At 43.9% G+C, this 21761-nt stretch overlaps 1 long non-coding RNA gene across 1 annotated transcript; it reads right to left on the bottom strand.

Moving 5' to 3' along the window:
• Positions 1-4309: 4309 nt before the first annotated feature.
• LOC146712197 (uncharacterized) lies at positions 4310-21179 on the bottom strand. Its single transcript, XR_014919020.1, has 3 exons — positions 20972-21179; positions 19313-19453; positions 4310-4342 (listed from the first exon to the last, which is right to left on the bottom strand). It is a non-coding gene; the product is annotated as an uncharacterized LOC146712197 (long non-coding RNA).
• Between the last annotated feature and the right edge of the window lie 582 nt (positions 21180-21761).

The following is a 21761-nucleotide window of genomic DNA, read 5'->3' as shown; positions in this document are numbered from 1 at the left end:
AACTTTAACTCAAAGGCCAAGTAGCACCACCCCAAGTACTGAACCTCTTGTAAGTACTAAATCCAAATCTGTGAACCCAAAATCGAATGAAACTGCCAAGCTTGAAAGTCAAATAGCCGAGCTGACGAAACAAGTCCAAATGCTTGTCCAAAGCCAAAGACATTCAACCAAACCTGAGAAATATGAGCCCAAAATTCTCTAGCTGTCAACACCAGAAACTCACAGGCATTTGCTAAAGTTCCTGGCACACCTAGGGCATGGTTTTGCTTTACGTGTGGGGAAGACAATCACATCGCAGTAAGCTGTACAAATGACGCTAATCCCACACTTGTCTGAGAAAAGCATGCAGAGTTGAGAAAGAAACAGACTGATTTTGCAGCACGACAGGCCACAGCCCCGTTTGCTTTAAACTAGTGGCAGCTCCTGTCGTGGGACACCCAGGAGCTGAAACCCTTGATTCCCCCAGTCCCGAGACATTAGCTTGTGGTCCTGAAGTGCAAATCACAGAACCCATTCATCCCATAGACAGCCTAGATCCTAACTTCCTCTTCCCTCAAGGTCTCATAGGCCCACACTGTGCAGCCTCAGTACTTGTTGACGGGGTACCCTGTGAATCCATAATGGACTCAGGCTCACAGGTTACGACCATTTCTGAGTCTTTTCACAAGATGCACCTTTCCCACCTTCCCATCCAGCCAATACATGCTCTTCTTGAAATTGAAGGAGCAGGAGGGCAAAACGTGCCATACTTGGGTTATGTTCAGACTTGCATTAAATTTCCCAAAAACATTGCAGGCAAAGAACAACAATTAGCTGTCTTGGCCCTTGTTGTTCCTGAGTGTCACTTTAACAGTAGAATTCCACTGTTGATAGGGACAAATGTGCTTTTACGGGTTTATGGACAGTTAGTGCATCAAGATGGTCCCAAGTTCATTCGTAAGCTACACTCTAAGCAGTTTGCAGCGATCCTTCAACATATTGCCCAAGTACAAAGAAATTATACTCATTCCTGCCCTGTCATGTTGCATAGCAAGGGGGCAGTGACAATCCCTGCAAGACACAAACAATGCCTAATGGGAAATGTGAGGTTAAGAAAGAACAACCGGAACACAAGTTTTGTTCTTGAGCCGCATGAGCAGTACAAGTTACCAGGTGGATTGCTTCTTGAATCGGCTTTAGTAGACATTCCTTTTAATTCCAGCAGTAAAGTACCTGTCATTGTACACAATGTTAGTGAACATGCTGTTACGTTGCAGTCAAATAGCATTGTCGCTCAAGCTTGTGCAGCCCAACACGTTTCCCCACTAGCATCGAGTCAAACTCGGAATCCTCCAAGTCAAAATGAACCAGACAGCGACCACCTCACATTCAACCTTGATGATTCTCTCATCCCAGAGCAATGGAAAGAGCGAATTCTGGGAAAACTGAGATCCATCCCTGAAGTTTTTGCTCTCGATGACATGTCCCATGGCCACACCACAGCTGTGAAGCACCAAATCAAATTGAACAATGAAACACCTTTCAAAGAGCAGCCAAGGCCCATACACCCAAGTGACAGAGAAGCTGTCAAACAACATCTAAGAGAATTACTGGATGCAGGCATCATTCGAGAGTCACAAAGTCCTTTCGCCTCACCAGTTGTATTGGTAAGGAAAAAGAATGGCTCGATAAGGCTATGCATAGATTACTGTAAACTAAATCTAAGAACTATTCAAGATGCATATGCCCTGCCAAATAATGAGGAGACATTCACAGCTCTGAGTGGAGCTAAATGGTTTTCGGTCATGGAACTTAAGTCCGGTTACTATCAGGTGGAGGTAGCCGAGGAGGACAAGCCTAAGACAGCCTTTGTGTGTCCTCTTGGCTTCTATGAATTTAATAGGATGCCACAGGGTGTTACAAATGCCCCAAGTACCTTCCATCGCCTGATGGAGAAGTGTGTGGGTGATCTCCACCTCACCGAAGTGCTTGTCTTTTTAGACGACCTGATTGTGTTCTCAGACACATTAGAAGAGCACGAATCCAGGCTAATGAAAGTTCTTACTCGCTTGAGAGACTACGGTCTTAAATTATCCCCAGAAAAATGCCACTTCTTCAAAACATCTGTGAAGTATTTAGGGCATGTTGTGGATGCTCACGGAGTCCACACCAATCCCGAAAAGATCTCTGCTCTGAAATGTTGGCCGCGTCCATCCAATTTCAAAGAGCTTAAATGTTTTTAGGCTTCGCTGGATACTATAGGCGTTTCGTTGAAGGGTACTCCAAGATAGCCAAACCGTTGAATCGTCTCACTGCCGGTTACCGGCCACCGAAGAAGAGAGGCAAGAGTTACAAGAGAGAACCGCCCAGACTTTCTTACAGTCCCACTCAGCCTCTCGGGGAACAATGGACTCATGAGTGTGAAACCTCGTTCCGAACAATAATCGAAAAGCTGACTTCTGCACCAATTCCTGCTTTTGCCAACCCACAACTCCCCTATGTATTGCACACGGATGCTTGTCGAGATGGGCTGGGAGCTGCGCTCTATCAGGAGCAAGAGGGGAGGCTGAGAGCAGTTGCTTACGCTAGCACTCTTTCTAAGAATGAACAGAACTATCCCACACACACTTGAATTCTTAGCCCTCAAGTGGGCTGTGTGTGAAAAGTTCAATGACTACCTTTATGGTTCTAGCTTCACAGTCCTGACTGACAATAACCCGCTAACTTGTGTTTTGACAACTGCGAAATTAGATGCGGCAGGACACAGGTGGTTGGCTGCCTTGTCTACTTACAATTTCAATATTAAGTACAGGGCAGGTCAAGCAAACGAAGATGCTGATGGGTTGTCACGGCGGCCCCAAGAGCCTCCTCATGAAGATGAGGCATTTGTCAAAGAAAAAGCTCGTATTGATGACATGAAAGAACGTCTCATTAACATGCCAAACAATCTTGACCATGAAACGTTTTCTGCCTTGTGTCAGCGTCACTCGGTGTCATGCCTTTCAGAAACCCTCTCAGTTGTCAAGAGTCTTGCTATTGACCCCAGCTCAGTCACTGAGGCTTATGGAGAAGACATCTTACCCTCAATGACAGATGCTGATTGGTGCGCTGCACAAAAGGATGATCCTTCTCTCACTCGTGTTATAGCCCTGTTGGGAAGAGGCTTGAAACCCAGCCCCAAAGCAAATCTTGAATCGTCAGATGTTAAACTCCTTCTGAAATGATGGAACAAACTCGAGCTCAATAATGGCGTGCTTTACAGGAAATTCAATGACAGAGATTCCCTTGTGTACCAGTTAGTACTGCCCCAAAAGTACCGCGACAGAGCCCTGCAATGTGTACATGACGACGTTGGTCACCTCGGGTTTGAGCGTGCCTTACATCTCACTCGGGCAAGGTTCTACTGGCCATGAATGGCTCAGTCCATTGAAGAGAAGTGTAAGAAATGCTCACGTTGTCCCATGAGGAAGGCCCTTCCCCAAAAGGCTGCTCCACTACAGAATATCCAGGCAACTTACCCTCTTGAGCTAGTGTGCATTGATTACTTGTGTATTGAGCCCGATAGTCGAGACAGCAGAAATATGTTAGTATTGACGGACCATTTCACAAAATTTGCAGTCGTGGTCCTGACAAAAGATCAAAAGGCTAAGACAATAGCCAGGGCTCTTTGGGATCACCTTATCATCCCCTATGGTATCCCTAGCCGTCTGCTTAGTGACCAAGGCAGAGATTTTGAATCTAAGCTTGTGAAAGAGCTCTGCACATTGATTGGGACAAGCAAAATTCACAAAACGCCCTATCATCCACGAGGAAACCCGGTGGAAAGGTACAATAGGACTCTCTTAGACATGTTAGGCACACTGGAGGACAAAGACAAGTACCATTGGAAAGACTTTGTTAGGCCATTAACACATGCCTACAACTGTACACAAAATGACACAACAGGGTACTGTCCATACGAACTTATGTTTGGCAGACAGCCGAGGTTGCCTTTTGATCTTGTCCTGGGTACTCACCCGGGCAAAACCAGTCCAAAGTCTTACTCTGACTATGTTAAAGGTCTTCGCCAAAACCTCCAAGAGAGTTACACCCTTGCCAGCGAACACTCACAAAAGATGGGTGAGAAGAATAAAATGAGGTTTGATAAAAAGTTCAAAGCTGCAGAACTGTTTCCAGGTGACAGAGTTTTAGTACCTTTAACTCACCTGCAGAAACAGTCAGAGCAGACAGCAGCAGCACACACGCACCTGTAACAGGAGGACAGAGGTCACTGAGGGTCACTAAAGGTCAGAGGTCATGATGAGGACAGACAGGTGTAATAACATCAGCTCACCTGCAGCAGTCAGCAGAAACAGGCCTGAAACTGAAGAACACACTGATCAGAGATCAAATGATCACATGACCAAAGAGAACCATTCAGACTGCAGTGATTGGCTGCTGTTCCCACAATAATTCATAGTGCCATCCAGTGGTGGAAACACAGATAATATCTTGATGCATGCTCAATCATCCAGGTAAGTAAATGCCAAAAAGTTGATTCTTTTCATCCTGACGTTTTCAGTGGGAGAAACGTTTCGTCACTCATCCAAGTGACCCCTTCAGTCTCAACTAACTGCAGTTTCCCTCATAATCAGTACATCTACATAATAACTGAAATTGCACCACTAAAGGAACAATGGGCTGGAAGTTCAGTTTAACATCATTAATATGCAAATTATCATCACCATTGTGTAACAACGACTGACCAAAGACCACTGATCAAAAATCATTGAATGTTGATCATTTGTCAAAGCTGCAAATGCACCTAAAGAAAGCTCCAGTGATCCAGGAGAGAAGTGTAATAATAGTTGCTAGTGAGGAAGCTACCCACAGGGGGGCACTTAGAAATCAATAACACAAAGAAGGAGTGAGTGAGTGCAAGAGAAAATAAACAGCTAGCTAAAGCTAGTGTAGCCGGTCTGGCCTTAAACTCTTATTGCCGTTAGTTCTCTGCGTTGTGTTGTGCGAATGACCAGAGGAGTCAGCTCTCACTTTGCCAGCTGAGTGGATTTATTCTCCCAGAACTGTTTAAAATAAAAACAAAACAGTACAGCAACTTCACTTTACTGGACTTCTGCATGAACACCTCTCCTCAGCGGGGCCTCTAGGCGACTGAGCTGCAACATTACAACGAATCCAATTACCAAATAATACTGCTAAAATGTATTTATATTCATATATAACAAACAAAAATGCACTGCATCGTGAACATATAGTGACAATTACCTCATCAACAAAATTATACTTTAGGGAGACTTCATTTACCAGTGGCAATTTTACATATTTACAGTAAGTTGAAACAGTGAACATGAATCACAAACAAACAAAAGATATAACCAGTTCACATGACACAAAAATAAAAGAGGGAGCTCACATACCTGTTTAAAATAAAAACAAAACAGTACAGCAACTTCACTTTACTGGACTTCTGCATGAACACCTTCAAGGGAGAGAGAAGGATAGCGGACCACATGAGAAGTCACGTGCATGCTCCTATGCTCTCATCTGAGACATGCTAACTAGCATGTTACAATAAAGTGCTGTACTCGACAGAGAAACAATAATTCGCACTAAAACATCAAACAGAACTATGAGACAAAATGCACAAAGGGAACGAGCAGTGTTTGAATTACTTTTAGTTACTTTAACTGTGTTTATTCGCTCTGTAACTGAGAACACTAGCGTACGCTCACCTCTCCTCAGTGGGGCCTCTAGGCGACTGAGGAAAATAGCGCGCAGCTACAGGAAGTGACTTCGTGGGAAGTCAAAGGTCACACAAACAAAATAAAAGCTCCCAAAATATAAATACAGAAAATAAACATATACATAACCAATACTGACAAAGCAAGATAACACTGCAGGATGGATCTTTGGTGAAATATAAATTATTTTTCAATACACCTGTTACATCAGCACAATGTGCCATTCATGATGTTTTATTCAGAGGAATAAGAACATTACAAGAAGGGTAACCACTGCCTAAGCAAAAACCCGTAACAATCCTGTATGTGTCACTAGTAGTACTTTGTAGTAAAACATGAGTATGAACTTATACAAAATTCAATTCAATTCAATTGAATTTTATTTATATAGCGCCAAATCACAACAAACGTCACCTCAAGGCACTTCATAGGTACAGAGAAAAACTCAACAATCATTTGACCCCCTATGAGCAGCACTTTGGCGACAGTGGGAAGGAAAAACTCCCTTTTAACAGGAAGAAACCTCCAGCAGAACCAGGCTCAGGGAGGGGCGGGGCCATCTGCTGCGACCGGTTGGTGTGAGAGAAGGAAGACAGGATAAAGACATGATGTGGAAGAGAGACAGAGGTTAATAACAGATATGATTCAATGCAGAGAGGTCTATTAACGCATACTGAGTGAGAAAGGTGACTGGAAAGGAAAAACTCAATGCATCGTGGGAATCCCCGGCAGCCTACGTCTATTGCAGCATAACTAAGGGAGGATTCAGGGTCACCTGGTCCAGCCCTAACTATATGCTTTAGCAAAAAGGAAAGTTTGAAGCCTAATCTTGAAAGTAGAGATAGTGACGACGGTAAGTGACGGAAGTGACGAAAGTGACGAGTAAGGTAAGCGACCCATGTTGTAGGTGACGTCAGACGCCGGAGATTTGGCGGAATTTAAAAAAAAAAAAGCAAATGGTAGCATAGAGTTTAACAAAGGTTTTTCAAGCTTCAGTATTACCAAATATACTAATCAATTGTCATATAACTAACAACATCTGTTTTATCATCTCTAACACCCTGGAGGACAACGGGGAGAGTTTAGACGCTCTCCAAGATTACATCGACCGCTGTTTTCAAGATTTAGTAATGAAGAAGGCCCACAGTACATCCTCCCCGACCAAAATTGAGACGCCGTCATCGAAGAGATGTCACCCAGCAGACTCCCCCGGTACAACATCGCCTGCCGGCAAAGACATCGCAGACATCCTGGAGTCAATCAACAAGCGATTGTCCAGTTTCGATGCGAGGCTGTCCCTGGTGGAGATTTTACACCGGGAATTTAAATCTCTGAGAGAATCCCTGGAATTCAGCCAGCAGCAGGTGGAAACGCTTGCCGCTGAAAATGCCACGCTACGGGAGTCGGTCAAATCTCTCACCGATAACGTGACCCAGCTAAACATTGAAAATAAAAAAATAAAAGAGTCCGTTATCGATCTACAAGCCCGTAGCATGAGAGATAATCTTGTGTTCTCTGGTATTCCAGAATCTACCGGAGAGGATGCGGAGGCAACGGTGAAAAGCTTCATCAAAATCCACCTGAAGCTGCCGGAGGACACCGTAAAGAACATCGACTTCGATAGAGTACATCGCTTGGGGGGCGTGCGGTCGCGGACCGGGAGACCACGGCCTATTGTGGCCAAATTCGGGCAATTCAAACAGAAGGAACAGGTGAAGAGTCGCGGCAGAGAGCTGAAAGGAACGGACTTCAGCGTGAACGACCAGTTCCCCAAAGAGATCCTGGAACGACGCAAGGTCCTGTTCCCAGTTCGACGTAGCTTTATCCAGAAAGGCTCCCGTGCTGTCATCGCTGTGGACCGGCTCTACGTGGACGGACAGCTGTACCGCGACCCCGGCACCACACCGTGGTTATACTGACTGCACTCCAGATAAGAACCCGCTACACTCTTTTCTTATTCATTCACACTTTCTCCTTTAAAATGTGTTTAACCTAGTAATATCAGTAGGATGTCATAGCAGATATAACACCGTCACCCTCCGTCATTGCTTTAATTGGAATGTTTCCGTTTCGTTTCTTTTTTTTTTTTTTGTCGCTCACAGTTCATGTGGTTTCTTTCTTTCTCTTGTCTTTCACTGCTGTGATCACCTACTTCCCCACTCACCTACAAACAACACCCTCTATTTCTCCATATTTTCACAACACGATCACGCAAACACATCAGCTCAACGGCAGCACATTCACAACAGCCTCACAGCACGCACAGACTTGCAGGACACATAAGCAAGCCACGCTTGTTCATATTAGTGAATATTCACACACATAGTCAGACTTATGGAGCCTCTCACCACACTTTTTTTTCTCTCTCTCTCTTTCTATTTACAAACAAGGGATGTTTCCACACTCTCTCCACCTGTCTAAACGAAACACCCAGCGTACATCATTAGACATACACACACAATTATGGGCATTCTGAGGCTTGTCAAATGGAATGTAAATGGAGCTGGCACCAGAGGAAAGAGGTTAAATATATTTAACCAACTTAAAAAACTACAGGCAGATGTTGTTTTATTACAAGAAACTCACAGACCTGTCACAGGTTTAAACGAACTTAAAACACCAGGGCCCTATTTCAGGAAGCCGGTTTAGAAAACTCAGAGTGAAAAACGATACTCAGGGTTGAGTAACCCCGAACTGTCCAACTCGGAATATTCGGTTTCAGAAAGGCTGATAACAATTAGTTCAGTCAACGCGGAGTTGCTTTAACCCCAAGTGAAGCGCGCGGACGAGGATACATAAAGCCCTGATTAGTGGAGCACAGATTAAGCGAGTCACCATGGAGACGGAGGGAAAGAAGGCGCGGTCAATGTATTTTACAGCGCTTGAGGCTGAAATTCTGATGGCAGCATATGCCGATAACATGCAAATTCCGCGGAAAAAAGTAACACAGCCACAGCTGCAAAAGAAAGGGAGCATGCACGGCAAAACATAGCCGACAGAGTCAATGCGTGAGTGTTAATTTAAACATTGATCGAGGGATTTCCACCCATTCAACACGTTATTTTATCATATGTTATTTTATTTGTTATTTTATACATTTTATTTTGTGATGATGTGAGCGCAGGTGCAACCCAACAGGCCCCAAACGTGCCTGGCAGCAAGTAAAAATGAAATATAAAAATATAGTCCAAACAGGTAAGGTGTAATTGTATTATGAGCCATAGTGCTTGGTCTGTTTGTCCGATGTAAATCAATTGCAGTTAGAGGCTACATTAATTTTCTTTCTGTAAGCACTTATTGAAATTATCTGAGCACATTACAAGTACATATTTGCTTACTCTGTATGCTCAAATGTGACCCGTTATAGCCAACAGAAAAAAAGCGGAGGCCCGAAAAACAGGTGGGGGTCCTCCACCACCACCACCACTCACAGAGGCGGAGCAGTTGGCCCTCAGCCAAAACAGTGGGCGCCCTGTGGCTGAAGGCATCTCTGCGGGGACATCCTCTGAGGCAATAACCCCGCAAGACACAAGTGCCTACATAAGGGGTAAATCCAAAATAATACATGATGTGCATACATCCTTTCTTCACAGTCACCTTTGCAGTGCTACTCATTCATCTGATAAACTCTTTACCATAATGGATTATTTTGTAGTGAAGTTATTTTCCTACTGATTTTGCCTTGCCTCAGTCTTGGTTGTCTTTGAGAGCATAATGACAATGAAGTGTAAGGTGATTGGTATGTTTGTTAATTGCCATTTGGTCCCTTGTAAGTTATAAGTGACCTGTATAAACCTCATATTCTATCAGTTGATGGTGGTGGTGTACTGCATCTGGTGCAGCCTCCTGTTGAGCCAGACCAACATGCAGTTGTGAGTAATACTCCACAGATTATATGAGTGTACAGTAGAACAGCAATGTTGTTTATTTCTTTACTACAGGAAAATAATGAAGAAACATTGACAGCTGTTACAGAGGAGGAAGCAACAGAGACACTTTATGAGGTGTACATCTTTTAATACTTTGTGTACAGGAAACACAGGTGACCAATAAAGCCAGTTGAACAAAAAATCTGTTTATTCTTCTTTCAACATGTTGAGGTGATGGGTCAAAAGAAATGATTGTGACATATGGTGTCTCTGACTGCTCTTCCATCTTGTATGTCCGTGGGAGGGTCAGGATGTTCATGGTTTGGATCACTGCTGATGTTTGGTTCAGAAGGACAGTGTTCTCCTCTAATTGTGGCAATGTTGTGAAGAATCACACATGCCACAATAATGTCACATGCCCTTTCTGGGGTGACCCTGAGTCTTTGCAGGCACTGGAACCGGGCCTTAAGCATTCCGATAGTCATTTCAATTCTGGCTCTTGTCCTGCAATTAGCCAGATTATATCGCTGCTGTGGGCCCGGTTCAGGGTCAGAGTAAGGGGTAAGCAAATAGGGTAAACATGGATACCCCCTATCACCAAGCAAGTAGCCAGTGAACTCTCCTAAGACAGAAGGATACACTTCAGTTCAAATGTCCCTGTAGCAATTGGTCTTTATATATTTTAAAGTATTCTCAACTCACCATGTCCAAATTTTGTGCTCAGTGTACATTCACGGAATATTTGTGAGTCATGGACAGAGCCTGGCCACTTGGCTTCCACATTTGTGATAATGTTGGCAGCATCACATATGATCTTCACAGTGCAGAGAACACAAATTAGCATCCATTACTATGATGAAATAATTTGTTAGTTTGAAATGCTACAGGGAACTATGTACCTGTACATTAATGCTGTGGAAAGACTTCCTGTTCACATAGTCTCCTTCATTTACTGAAGGAGCAATGATTGGAATGTGAGTGCCATCTGTACAGCCAATCACGCCTGGGAACCGTGAGAATAAATGTAAAATTTAAGTAGTAGTTCAAGTATCACCACATCATGAATTAAGTTTTGTTCATCCTGCTACCTGCAATTTTGTGGCATCCCTCTTTGATGAATCTTGTGGGTCTGTGACCGGGGAACACCACAAACGAGTACAGGAGACGTTTCAGTGCAACTGTAACATTCCTGACCGCCCGACAGACGGTAGCCTTGGAAACGTGCTCAGCGTCACCAATATTATACAGAAAGCTCCCGTTTGCAAAAAACCGAAGTGCGATACAAATAATATGCAATGAACTGAGAGCATGTCCGCGATGTGTCACATGCGTAATATATGGCCTGAGGATGTTATCCAAATAACTTATAGATTGTGCTGAGAAACGGTAACGTTCGCACAGAAAATCATCAGGAAATGATAAAATGTCCAAACGCGCTCTGATCACTCTCTCCCGGCGGAGAGCTCTGCGGCGAATTTGGGCTTCACGATCTACTGGCTCTTCAAGGAAGTGGCACGCCATGTCCGACACTTCCTACTGTCAGGTTTCCGACAAAGGGGCGGAGACAGTCAGGGTTAGTTGTAGTAAACCTGCTAGGGGGCAGGTTAGCTTCACGGAGTGTGTCGTCATAGTGACTCACTCAGGCTGCAGCTGAACTCGCTTTGTGAAACCGAAAACCCAGAGTTTTCGTTAACTCAGGGTATACTTACTCAGTTTTTCCACTAAACCGGCTTCCTGAAACAGGGCCCTGAGTTTCCTAACGTGTTTGCAGCCTGTTATAATTCTAGACAACGGGGAGTAGCAATTTTAATACATAAAAATGTTAATTTTACAGTACTCGATACAGTTATAGATCCAGAGGGTAGATTTCTAATTATTAAACTATCAATATTGAACAAAAAACTATGTATTGTAAGTATATATGGTCCAAATGTTGATGAACCCTCATTCTTCCACGGATTTTTTAGTGCACTCTCTGAACACCTTGATTGCACACTCATTCTTGGCGGTGACCTCAACCTTGGACTAAATGAAGACATGGATAGGCTCAACACAACAGGAACTCAGCGCAATTGGCAATCCACAAATATAATCAAACAGTATATGAGCGACTTTGGCCTTCGCGATGCATGGCGCTCCCTTCACCCCAACAGTAAGGAATATACTTTTTTCTCGCATGTTCATCACTCTTACTCTCGTCTGGATTATTTTTTGGTCAGCAGCTCACTGCTGAGCGACATTTCAGACACTGAGATTCATCCTATAGCTGTCAGCGATCATGCTCCTGTATCTTTAAAACTAATGCACAAGAATAATACTACGCCAAGTAAAAACTGGAGATTTAATACATCACTGCTTAAAGATGAAGACTTTATTAAATACTTTAAAAAGGAATGGACTTCATATTTAGACTTTAATGACACTCCCGGAATATCTGCTTCTGTTCTATGGGAAGCAGGGAAAGCTGTGATGAGAGGTAAAATAATTTCTTTCTCATCACACAAAAAGAAAGAAGAAAACAAAAATATTCAGGAATTAGAAAAAACCATCAAATCACTAGAAGAAGCCTACGCGTCCCACCAAGATCAGGAAACATTGAACAAAATATGCAAAACAAAACTAGAATTAAATGAAACTATTAATAAAAAAACACAATTCCTTATACAAAGACTACGCTTGCAGAATTTTGAACACAGTAACAAATCAGGTCGATTTCTAGCTAACCAGTTAAAAATAAAGAAAGAAAAAACAACTATATGTGCTGCTAAAGATTTATCGGGGAACACAATATATGACCCTGGAAGAATAAACAAAATTTTTAGGGATTTCTATGAAACTTTATACTCACCACAAATAAACCCATCTAAAAATGAAATTGATCTGTTTCTTGACAACGTAACTCTCCCAAAATTACTAGACAGTCAAGCAATGGAACTGGATTCGCCACTGACGCCAAGTGAATTCCAGGAAGCCCTGATAAGTATGCCCAATAATAAGGCTCCAGGTCCAGACGGCTTCCCTGCAGAATTCTACAAAGAATTCTGGACAATTCTGGCACCAGTATTCCACAGCATGTTGCAGGAAATCGAGGAAAATGGCAGACTACCACCAAATATGAACTCTGCCAACATTAGTCTCCTGCTAAAACCAGGCAAAGACCCTTTATTTCCCTCAAGCTATCGTCCAATTTCTCTTTTAAATGTAGACCTTAAAATAATCTGCAAAGCTCTCTCAAAGAGATTAGAGAAAATAACCCCCCTCTTAATTCATCCTGACCAAACTGGTTTCATAAAAGGTCGGCACTCCTCAACAAACACTCGTAGATTACTTAATTTAATAGACTACTCATACAATAAAAACGTTGAAACCATAATATTATCTCTAGATGCAGAAAAAGCATTTGACAGAGTTTACTGGAAATTTTTATTCGCAACTTTACACAAATTTGGTTTTGGAAACTCTTTCATAAACTGGATAAGAATATTATACAATTCCCCAACAGCTCGTATCAGAACAAATGACCAGACATCCTCCAGCTTCTGTCTCCTGAGGGGCACCAGACAGGGATGCCCACTCTCCCCTTCACTTTTTGCAATTTTTATCGAACCTCTAGCAGCAGCATTTAGACAGGCTACAACAATTAAGGGCATAAAATGTAAGAACATAGAACATAAAATCAGTCTCTATGCGGATGATGTGTTGCTTTTTCTGCAAAACACACAAACCAACCTCTCAGAGGTAATTACTCTAATAAACTGGTTTTCAAGAGTTTCAGATTATTCAATTAACTGGCCAAAATCTACAGTTCTCCCCATTAACTGCTCCTTCCATAATTCTTCCTCTGCCCCACTGCAATCCGGAAATATTAAATATTTAGGTATTAATGTTTCTCCTAAGCTTTCAGACTTAACTAAATTAAACCACATCCCACTTCTAAAGAAAGTAGAAGGCGATCTGACTAGATGGAAATCTTTACCCATATCACTCATGGGAAGGGTCGCCACTATAAAAATGATGATCTTGCCAAAAATAAATTACTTATCTTTGATGATCCCTAACAAACCATCACAAGATTGGTTCAGATCTCTGGATTCATATATTTCCAAATTCCTTTGGAAAGATAAACCCCCGCGTATCAGCTTAAAAACGCTACAAAGAACCAGGGATAGAGGAGGATTAGATCTGCCTAATTTTCACCAATACTTCTTAGCCAACAGGCTTCAGTTCATCTCAGAATGCTCAAAACATACCTTCCTAGATGAGCCCTGGCTAGATGTTGAACAGGCACTATGCAAGGATCTAGAGATTTCAGACCTACCATTTATTAGCTCAAACATCCAACGACATGAATGCTTTAAAAGTATCAACATCAGCTTCTCTCTGACAGCATGGTGGGAGTTTCTAAAAATAACGGAGTCTTCACTAATCCCATGCAAACGTACACCTATCTGGAATAACCCTGACATATTACAAAACAATAATATGATTAATTTCCCAGAATGGAGTTGTAAAGGAATTAAATACTTAGAACATATATTAGAGGGAACAGAATTTATTCCATTTGACAGACTAGTTGCACAATATGGGATCAACAAGAAAATTTTTTTGGAATATCAACAAATTAAATCCATAGTAAAAAAGAAATTTAACCTCAGTCAAGTTGAATTACAAACACCACCAAGTGCGGCACATTTCCTTACTCTTAAATCCCCCAAATTAGTATCTAAAATATACAGAACACTTTCTAAATTAGATGAATCAATATCCCTTCCTACTGCAAAGTGGGAAGCAGATTTATCAGTCAGCTTAGACCAAAACTTCTGGTCTCAGGTATGCTTAAAAACTTTTAAATTGATTAAAAATCCCAGTCTGCAATTAATACAATACAAAATACTACATAGAGTGCACTATACAGGTCATCGGATGTTCAAGATGGGCTTTACATCTTCCAACAACTGCTCACACTGTCAAGGCAATACACCAGACAATTACATTCACGCTCTTTGGTTCTGTCCACCAGTTCAGAAGTTTTGGCGCGAGATATGTGAAGACTTATCAAAGTGTCTGAAATGTAACATTCCAACTTCCCCCTTAGTGTGTTTGTTGGGCAGCTTAGATAATGTCACTTCAGAAAAGAATATCGCCCATATGGTTTTCACTGCCCTATGCATAGCCAAGAAAACTGTCCTCATGAACTGGAAAAATAAAAATAATCTTAATTCTAACCAATATAGAAATTATCTATTAGATTACATTAGTCTTGACACAGCCTCGGCCACCACATCAGATCAATTGCTCTGGGCTCCTTTGATCGGCTCCATCACCTAGTGGGGGTGGGGGGTCATAGTTTGGTCCCGCCTTCAATGTTGTGATTGGTGTGGGGGCAGGGACAGGCTTAGGGCGTCGGGGGGTTCCCCGGAGGCATCTTCCTTGGGGGGCTCAACCCGGGGTAGCGGTCATGTCCGGTTGGGGGCTCTTTTCTGACTATTTCCTCGTGGCTGCGTGCAGCGGGGCTAGGGGAGGGTCTGTGATGATGGACGTGGGTTACTGACCTGGTAGCCTGTCTGCCCCTGGGTGGGTCCGGGATGGGCGTGAGGGTCTGGGGGTGCTCCGTCTCTGGGCCGGGGCCCTGGCCGGGCCTCGGGGCCTTGGGTCCTGGTTTGTGTGTTGCCGGGGTTGTGGGCAGGTGGGTGCATGGGGGCCCATCCCTGGCGCAGGGTGCCGCCGGTGTGTCGAGCCGCCTGTGGGGCTCTTCAACCGGTGGGGGAGATTGTCACACCTTGCAGGAGCTTTCCTCTCCTCAGGAACTCTCTGCAGGAGGGGGAGATACAGGAGAGGTGGAGGAAGATCTCAGCCTGGGCGTCTATTGTCTCATGTAGTCTGGAAGACGAGTGGATGGTGGGGTGGGTGCAGTTTTCTCTGTGGTGGGGTTGGGTGGACTGTCCCGGGCTCTGTGGGGCCGGGGGGCGCTGCTGCGCTGGGCCCCGGTCTGGATGGGCCTGGGCCCCCTTTCCCTGGCGGGTCGCGGAGTATGGGAGTGCCTACTGGGGTCAGTGGGGGAGCTGGCCCCAGGGAGGGGTCACCTGCCCCTCCCTTCCTTCCCTCCCCATCTCCAGCTGCCTCCCTCCTCCCGCTCCACCACAACCACCCACACATGCAGGGCCTTGGAGTAGGGGTATGTCACCAGACCAGGGTGCAGAGGAGGCTACCCCCCCCCCCCCCCCCCCCCGTCCCCTTCTGGCTGCCTCTGCCTCAATTTTATCCCACAACTTAGACATTCACATTACTCACACCCTCATTACACATACATATAGGATCTTGGGGGTGGGCACGATACACGGAGTCCACGTTACCATCAGGGTGTACACCTCACCCCTGGCATCGTTGCCCACCTCTCAATTTTAAATACACGTAGAAATTGAGGGCTAACAGGAGGGACCATGCGCTTACCTGCTGCTCTCTGGCAGGTAGCTCCATGCCCTCCTGGGTTTTAAATGCACCTTAGAACACACATGCATCAACACTACAATGAGCGGGTGGAGGGAGGTTTGGAGTCTTCTCCCACCCCCATTCTCTGCGACCTGCTGGAGCGGGGGGGCTAGGAGGAGTTGGCCGTCCGGCTGCGGTCTGGGGTGTGGGGCCTCCCTGCTGCTGCGGAGTCGGGGCGGTCTGCCTCTCCCCACCGCAGGGAAAAGGGTAACACCACCTGGGTCTGGGTGCGGTTCCCCCCTCCAGGGGCAAGGGTACCTAGACCTGGTTTGTAGAGTACGCTTGGGGAGTGTGATTGTGTGTACAGCGTCTCTTTATGTCTGTCTCCACGTCGGTTGAGTGTGAAGTGCACATGAGAGCATGAGGGTGGGAATGGATGTTTGTGTCTGTGTGTGCCTGTATGTTTGTGTCTATATGTCAGGTTGGGTATCAGACGCCACCTCTCTGGGGACATCTCGGGCCCTCCAAGGTTTGGAGGCCTATCTCCACCCACCACCACTTCCCCTGCCGGTGGCGGACTCCCTCAGGTGTCGGTGCGTTGGTGGTTCTTTGTATCTGGGGGTGGGCGTCCGGGTACACACCTGCTCACTCCTTGGGGGCCGCTTATTGGGGCTTGCTCGGGCCATTTCGGAGGTGGGGTGCCCCCGGCCTCTCGGCCTGGGGCTCGGTCACTCAGGCACAGCTGGCTGCCGGCGGAGCTCACGGGCGCGTCACTGCAACTCCCCCTGGCTTCTGATCCGCGGCTGCTGAATGAGCCCTCATCTGGGACTCTCCTCAGCTCTTACTGGGACAGTGGCGCGGCTGCCCCTCTGTGGGTCTTCCTTGGTCTCTTGTGTTCTGGGGGCCTCTGGATGTCTGGAGTTTTGATCTCCTCCATACCTGCTTGATACCATAAAGGACGGGGCTGTGGCTCCCCACACTCCCTAGCAGATCATTACATGGAGAAACCTTTGGAATGCAAGCATGCTGATCCACACAGGTATGCACACAGGTGTACACATGGGTATTCACAGACGCGGACTACAGCTTTCTTGGCTGCTGCCTCAAAGCACACTGTGCGCTGTCTATCTTGCGTGTTGCACAATATCGTTTATTATTTAGTAACTATTGATATCTATGGCTTGCTAGTTTATTGTGATGGTGCTTTTTTTCCCCACTATTATGTTGCTCTTTGTTGTTTGCTGTCTCCTCTGGTTTTTTTTCTCCATACAGGTGACCCAGGAGTTTTTATTTTATTTTTTATTTTTTTTCTCTCTTCCCCCCCTTCTCACCGTCTCTGCTCCCCTTTGGTTTTCTTTCTTTCTCTCCCCCTCTTTCTTTCATTCTTTCCCCCTGTCCTATCCCACAGTCATGTCTGTCCCGTTTGCAACTGAAAATAAAATAAATTCATAATTATAATAAAGGTCAATCAAATGGACCAATATGGCAAGGCCATGATGATCCACTTGGTAAAATAAATCCGCTTGGCATCTTTCTTGGCCTCAAGACAACAATTCTGATGGCTATAGATCCAAACGGGACAAAAAAAAAAAAAGAAAGTAGAGATAGTGTCTGTCTCCTGAATCCAAACTGGAAGCTGGTTCCACAGAAGAGGGGCCTGAAAACTGAAGGCTCTGCCTCCCATTCTACTTTTAAATACTTTAGGAACAACAAGTAGGCCTATTAGAGCGAAGTGCTCTAATAGGGTGATATGGTACTACAAGGTCATTAAGATAAGATGGGGCCTGATTATTTAAGACCTTGTATGTGAGGAGCAGGATTTTGAATTCAATTCTGGATTTAACAGGAAGCCAAAAACAGGAGAAATCTGCTCTCTCTTTAGAGCTTAGTCCCTGTCAGGACTCTTGCTGCAGCATTTTGGATTAGTTGAAGGCTTTTCAGGGAGTTTTTAGGACATCCTGATAATAATGAATTACAGTCGTCCAGCCTGGAAGTAATAAATGCATGAACTAGTTTTTCAGCGTCACTCTGAGACAGGATATTTCTAATTTTAGAGATGTTGCGCAAATGGAAGAAAGCAGTCTTACATATTTGTTTAATATGTGTGTTGAAGGACATGTCCTGGTCAAAAATGACTGGAGGGTTCCTCACAGCGTTACTAATAACTAATTGGTGTGTGTTACCCGGCTTCATGGATAGATAGAGCTGTGTGTCATCTGCATAGCAGTGAAAATTTATGCTATGTCTTCTAATGATGCTGCCTAGGGGAAGCATGTATAATGTAAACAGAATTGGTCCTAGCACCGAACCCTGTGGAACTCCATAATTATTTATTATTTATTTATTGATTATAAGATACACTATATATCGGTTTCATATCGGTATCGGCAGATATTCAAATTTATGATATTGTATCTGACAAAAAAAGTGGTATCGTGCCATCTCTAGTATTTAGTAGCCAAAAACTGATCCACCCAAAGGATCGGGTCCCCCGACACAAACAGAGTAATATAGTGTACACTGTTAAGTGCCAGGAGGAATGCCAGTATTTATACATTGTCTTTATCCTGTCTTCTTTCTCTCACCCCAACCGGTCGCAGCAGATGGCCCCGCCCCTCCCTGAGCCTGGTTCTGCCGGAGGTTTCAACCTGTTAAAAGGGAGTTTTTCCTTCCCGCTTTTGCCAAAGTGCTTGCCCATAAGGGGTCATATGATTGTTGGGTTTTTCTCTGTATCTATTATTGTAGGGTCTACCTTACAATATAAAGTGCCTTGAGGCGACTGTTGTTGTGATTAGGTGCTATATAAATAAAATTGAATTGAATTGAATACATTGCAGAAACCAAACAACCTCTGAATAAGCGGATGGCACAACACAGAAGAGCCACCTCGTCAGGCCAGGACTCTGCAGTCTGTTTACACCTACAGGCCAGTGGACACTCTTTCAATGATGAGGATGTACACATCCTGGACAGGGAGGAACGCTGGTTTGAGTGTGGAGTCAAGGAGGCCATTTACATGAAAAGGGAAAGACCATCTCTGAATCGAGGAGGGACCTAAGGGTACATCTTTCGCCATCTTACAATGCTGTGATTGCAGCCATTCCCCAACTCTCTGTGAATGGTATTCATGGTTATTGATCAACGGGCTTTGATCAGAGACCATGACTGATGAAACATTTCTCCCCCTGAAAACGCTACATCCAGATGAACAGAATCAACCTTTTGGGATACAGAGGTAATAATTTTGGAGAAATGTTTAAAGAGAAGATTTGAAGTAATATGAAGGAGACTCACAGCAGAGGCAGATGATCCATCTCAGACACTTCTTTGCAGGTTCTTCACAGTTGTGACCTCCATAACACCACAGTCCACTCGTCTCACCCTGGCTAGGTATCGAGCTGGTGGGTAACAGGCGTCTTGGAAAACGTCGGAGCACTATTGCAAATATGTGATATCTTAATAAACTGAGCAGATATTTGAAGTTTACACAGCTACATTCTCGCCTGAAAATATCTTAAAAGTTTATTTTGTGACCCAGAAAGACTAATAAAAGTTATATTAAAATGAAGTAGCTGCCGCTATTGTTGGAAACTGGAATTTCCTGGCCGCGCTATGAATTATGGGATATTGCGGGGCACGAAGGATACACCCAACCAATCCTTCAAATCTGGGGAAAAGGAGGACACATTTGTTGGGCACATTTGGAGCAGCCTTCAAATTTGGACAAGCCTTCGTCACATTGCTGTAACGTAATTGACTAAAAATGCGTTATCTTAAGGATGCTACCCTTAAATTTGGGCATAGCTACAGATTCTTAGGATCCAGTTTAAAGTTTTACAGGTTCAATGTGAAGCTGTTCATTAGAAACAAACAGCAGCAGTACTGAGCTCAGACATTCACTGCTGTTCAGATCTTTATTTTGCAGCTCTGTCACACATCACCAGTTTAACCAGTTTCTGCACCTTTGATCTCAGTTGACTTTATAAGAATGTGACATTTTTCTGGTTAATATTATTATGTTCTTTACATACAGCACTTCACAACTCCAGACTCACTAACAGCTTCTCACCCTGGGCAGATCAGACTGTTATCCTCCTGCCCACCCACCTATCTGAGCCGTGGTCTGACTAACCCTCATCACTCAGGCCACTCATGCATGGACCCTATTCAGACCAAGTCCTTTTAAACTGTCTCAAAGAAACAGTCCTCCATTGTGTACCTTTCTTTGTTTTTGTATATGTCACTAGTATTTATTTCTGTTTATTTTTTCTATTTTTACAATGACAATTAAATGCTGTTCTATTCTATTCTATATTTTGATCACTATCTGATCATTTCTCTGTTATAAGTGACCCCTATAGGGATCATTTTATTTAGAAGAACAATCATGTGATCCATGAAATAACCGTTTTTGATTGATCAGATTCTCAAGCCCCGCCCCTTTCCTGTGAATTTGTAGGTTAAACCCCAAGCTAACTTAGCGAGCTGATAACCAGCTTTGTGTGACTGCTTATTATGATCAGCAATGTTGGGATAAGTGATTCCAGATAATAGAAAGATACCTTTGGTATGTTTAACTTGTTTCTTTTTAGAGGAACAGAACTCCTGTTTAATTGTTCCTCTTTCTCCTCATCATTTTGCATCATGTAAGAAAAATTTATTTTATTTTCGATGAACAATGTTATTTACAAAGGTATTAAAAACAGATCAGACAAACTGACATGATTAAAATAAAACAACACAAAACACAGAAAATTAAACAAATGTCTGTCTGACCAGATCTGTTTTCAGCTGAACATATAAGTGCTCGTATGAAATGAAGTAAAATTAATTATTTATTTCAGAAGGTCCAATGGGAAACTTAATTCATGGGTGAGTCTAAACACCCTATGGCTAATAACTGTAGTAATCAGATTACAACTGTTCATATCAGATGAGTGAAAGCTTTCATACCTTTAAGTTTCCAGCAGAGGAACAGAACCAAACCTAGAACTAGAACCAGGAGAAGCCCAGAAACCAGACCTGCAACAATGGGGACCAGGAGAGAGGGAGGAGGAGGAGGAGGACAGGTGGATGCTGGGAGAGGAGGATAAGTAAGAGGAGGAGCAAAGTTTGAGGAGGTCCTTGGAGAAGGACAGTGAGGAGGGGGAGGACAGTGAGGAGGAGGAGGACAGTGAGGAGGGGGAGGATAGATGATTTTGGGAGGATCTGCAGGAGAGATGATGAAGATGGTTCAATTTTCAATTTCAATTTCAATTTTATTTCTATAGCACATTTAAAAGTCACAAGTACAACAAAGTGCTTCACAAACGAACCATACTTGCAATTTACAGCAGGAGAAAACAGTTAACAACAAAGAATAAAATTATAAAATGATAATATTGGAACAGACATGAATCAGGGAAAATTAAGCTAAGTAAGCTAAGGTTCAGTCAGTTTATTATCAGGTCACATTGTTACATCATTTTTTAAACCGGAAGTGATGTCAGTGTTCTGACCTCTGACCCTCAGAGAGCTCTGAGGAGACTTTCTACCCTGTTCAGTAGAACAGTAGAGACCTTCATCAGCCTGCGTGATGTTAGTGATGATGTGCTCTCGTTTAGGACCATGGCGACTTCCTTTGATGTTGAAATAAGCTGCGACCGTGTCACCATTCCTCTGTCTGCAGCGCAGAATGACATCACTTCCTGTCCTCACAGGAAGTGCAGGGATCTCCAGGATGACATCTATATCTGACCATCAG

This window comes from Copadichromis virginalis, linkage group LG3, assembly GCF_057382275.1.
Source record: "Copadichromis virginalis isolate Kocher_CV1m ecotype Utaka linkage group LG3, C_Virginalis_male_GT1.1, whole genome shotgun sequence".
Lineage (NCBI taxonomy): Eukaryota > Metazoa > Chordata > Actinopteri > Cichliformes > Cichlidae > Copadichromis > Copadichromis virginalis.
This window is presented reverse-complemented; position numbering and strand designations above follow the sequence as displayed.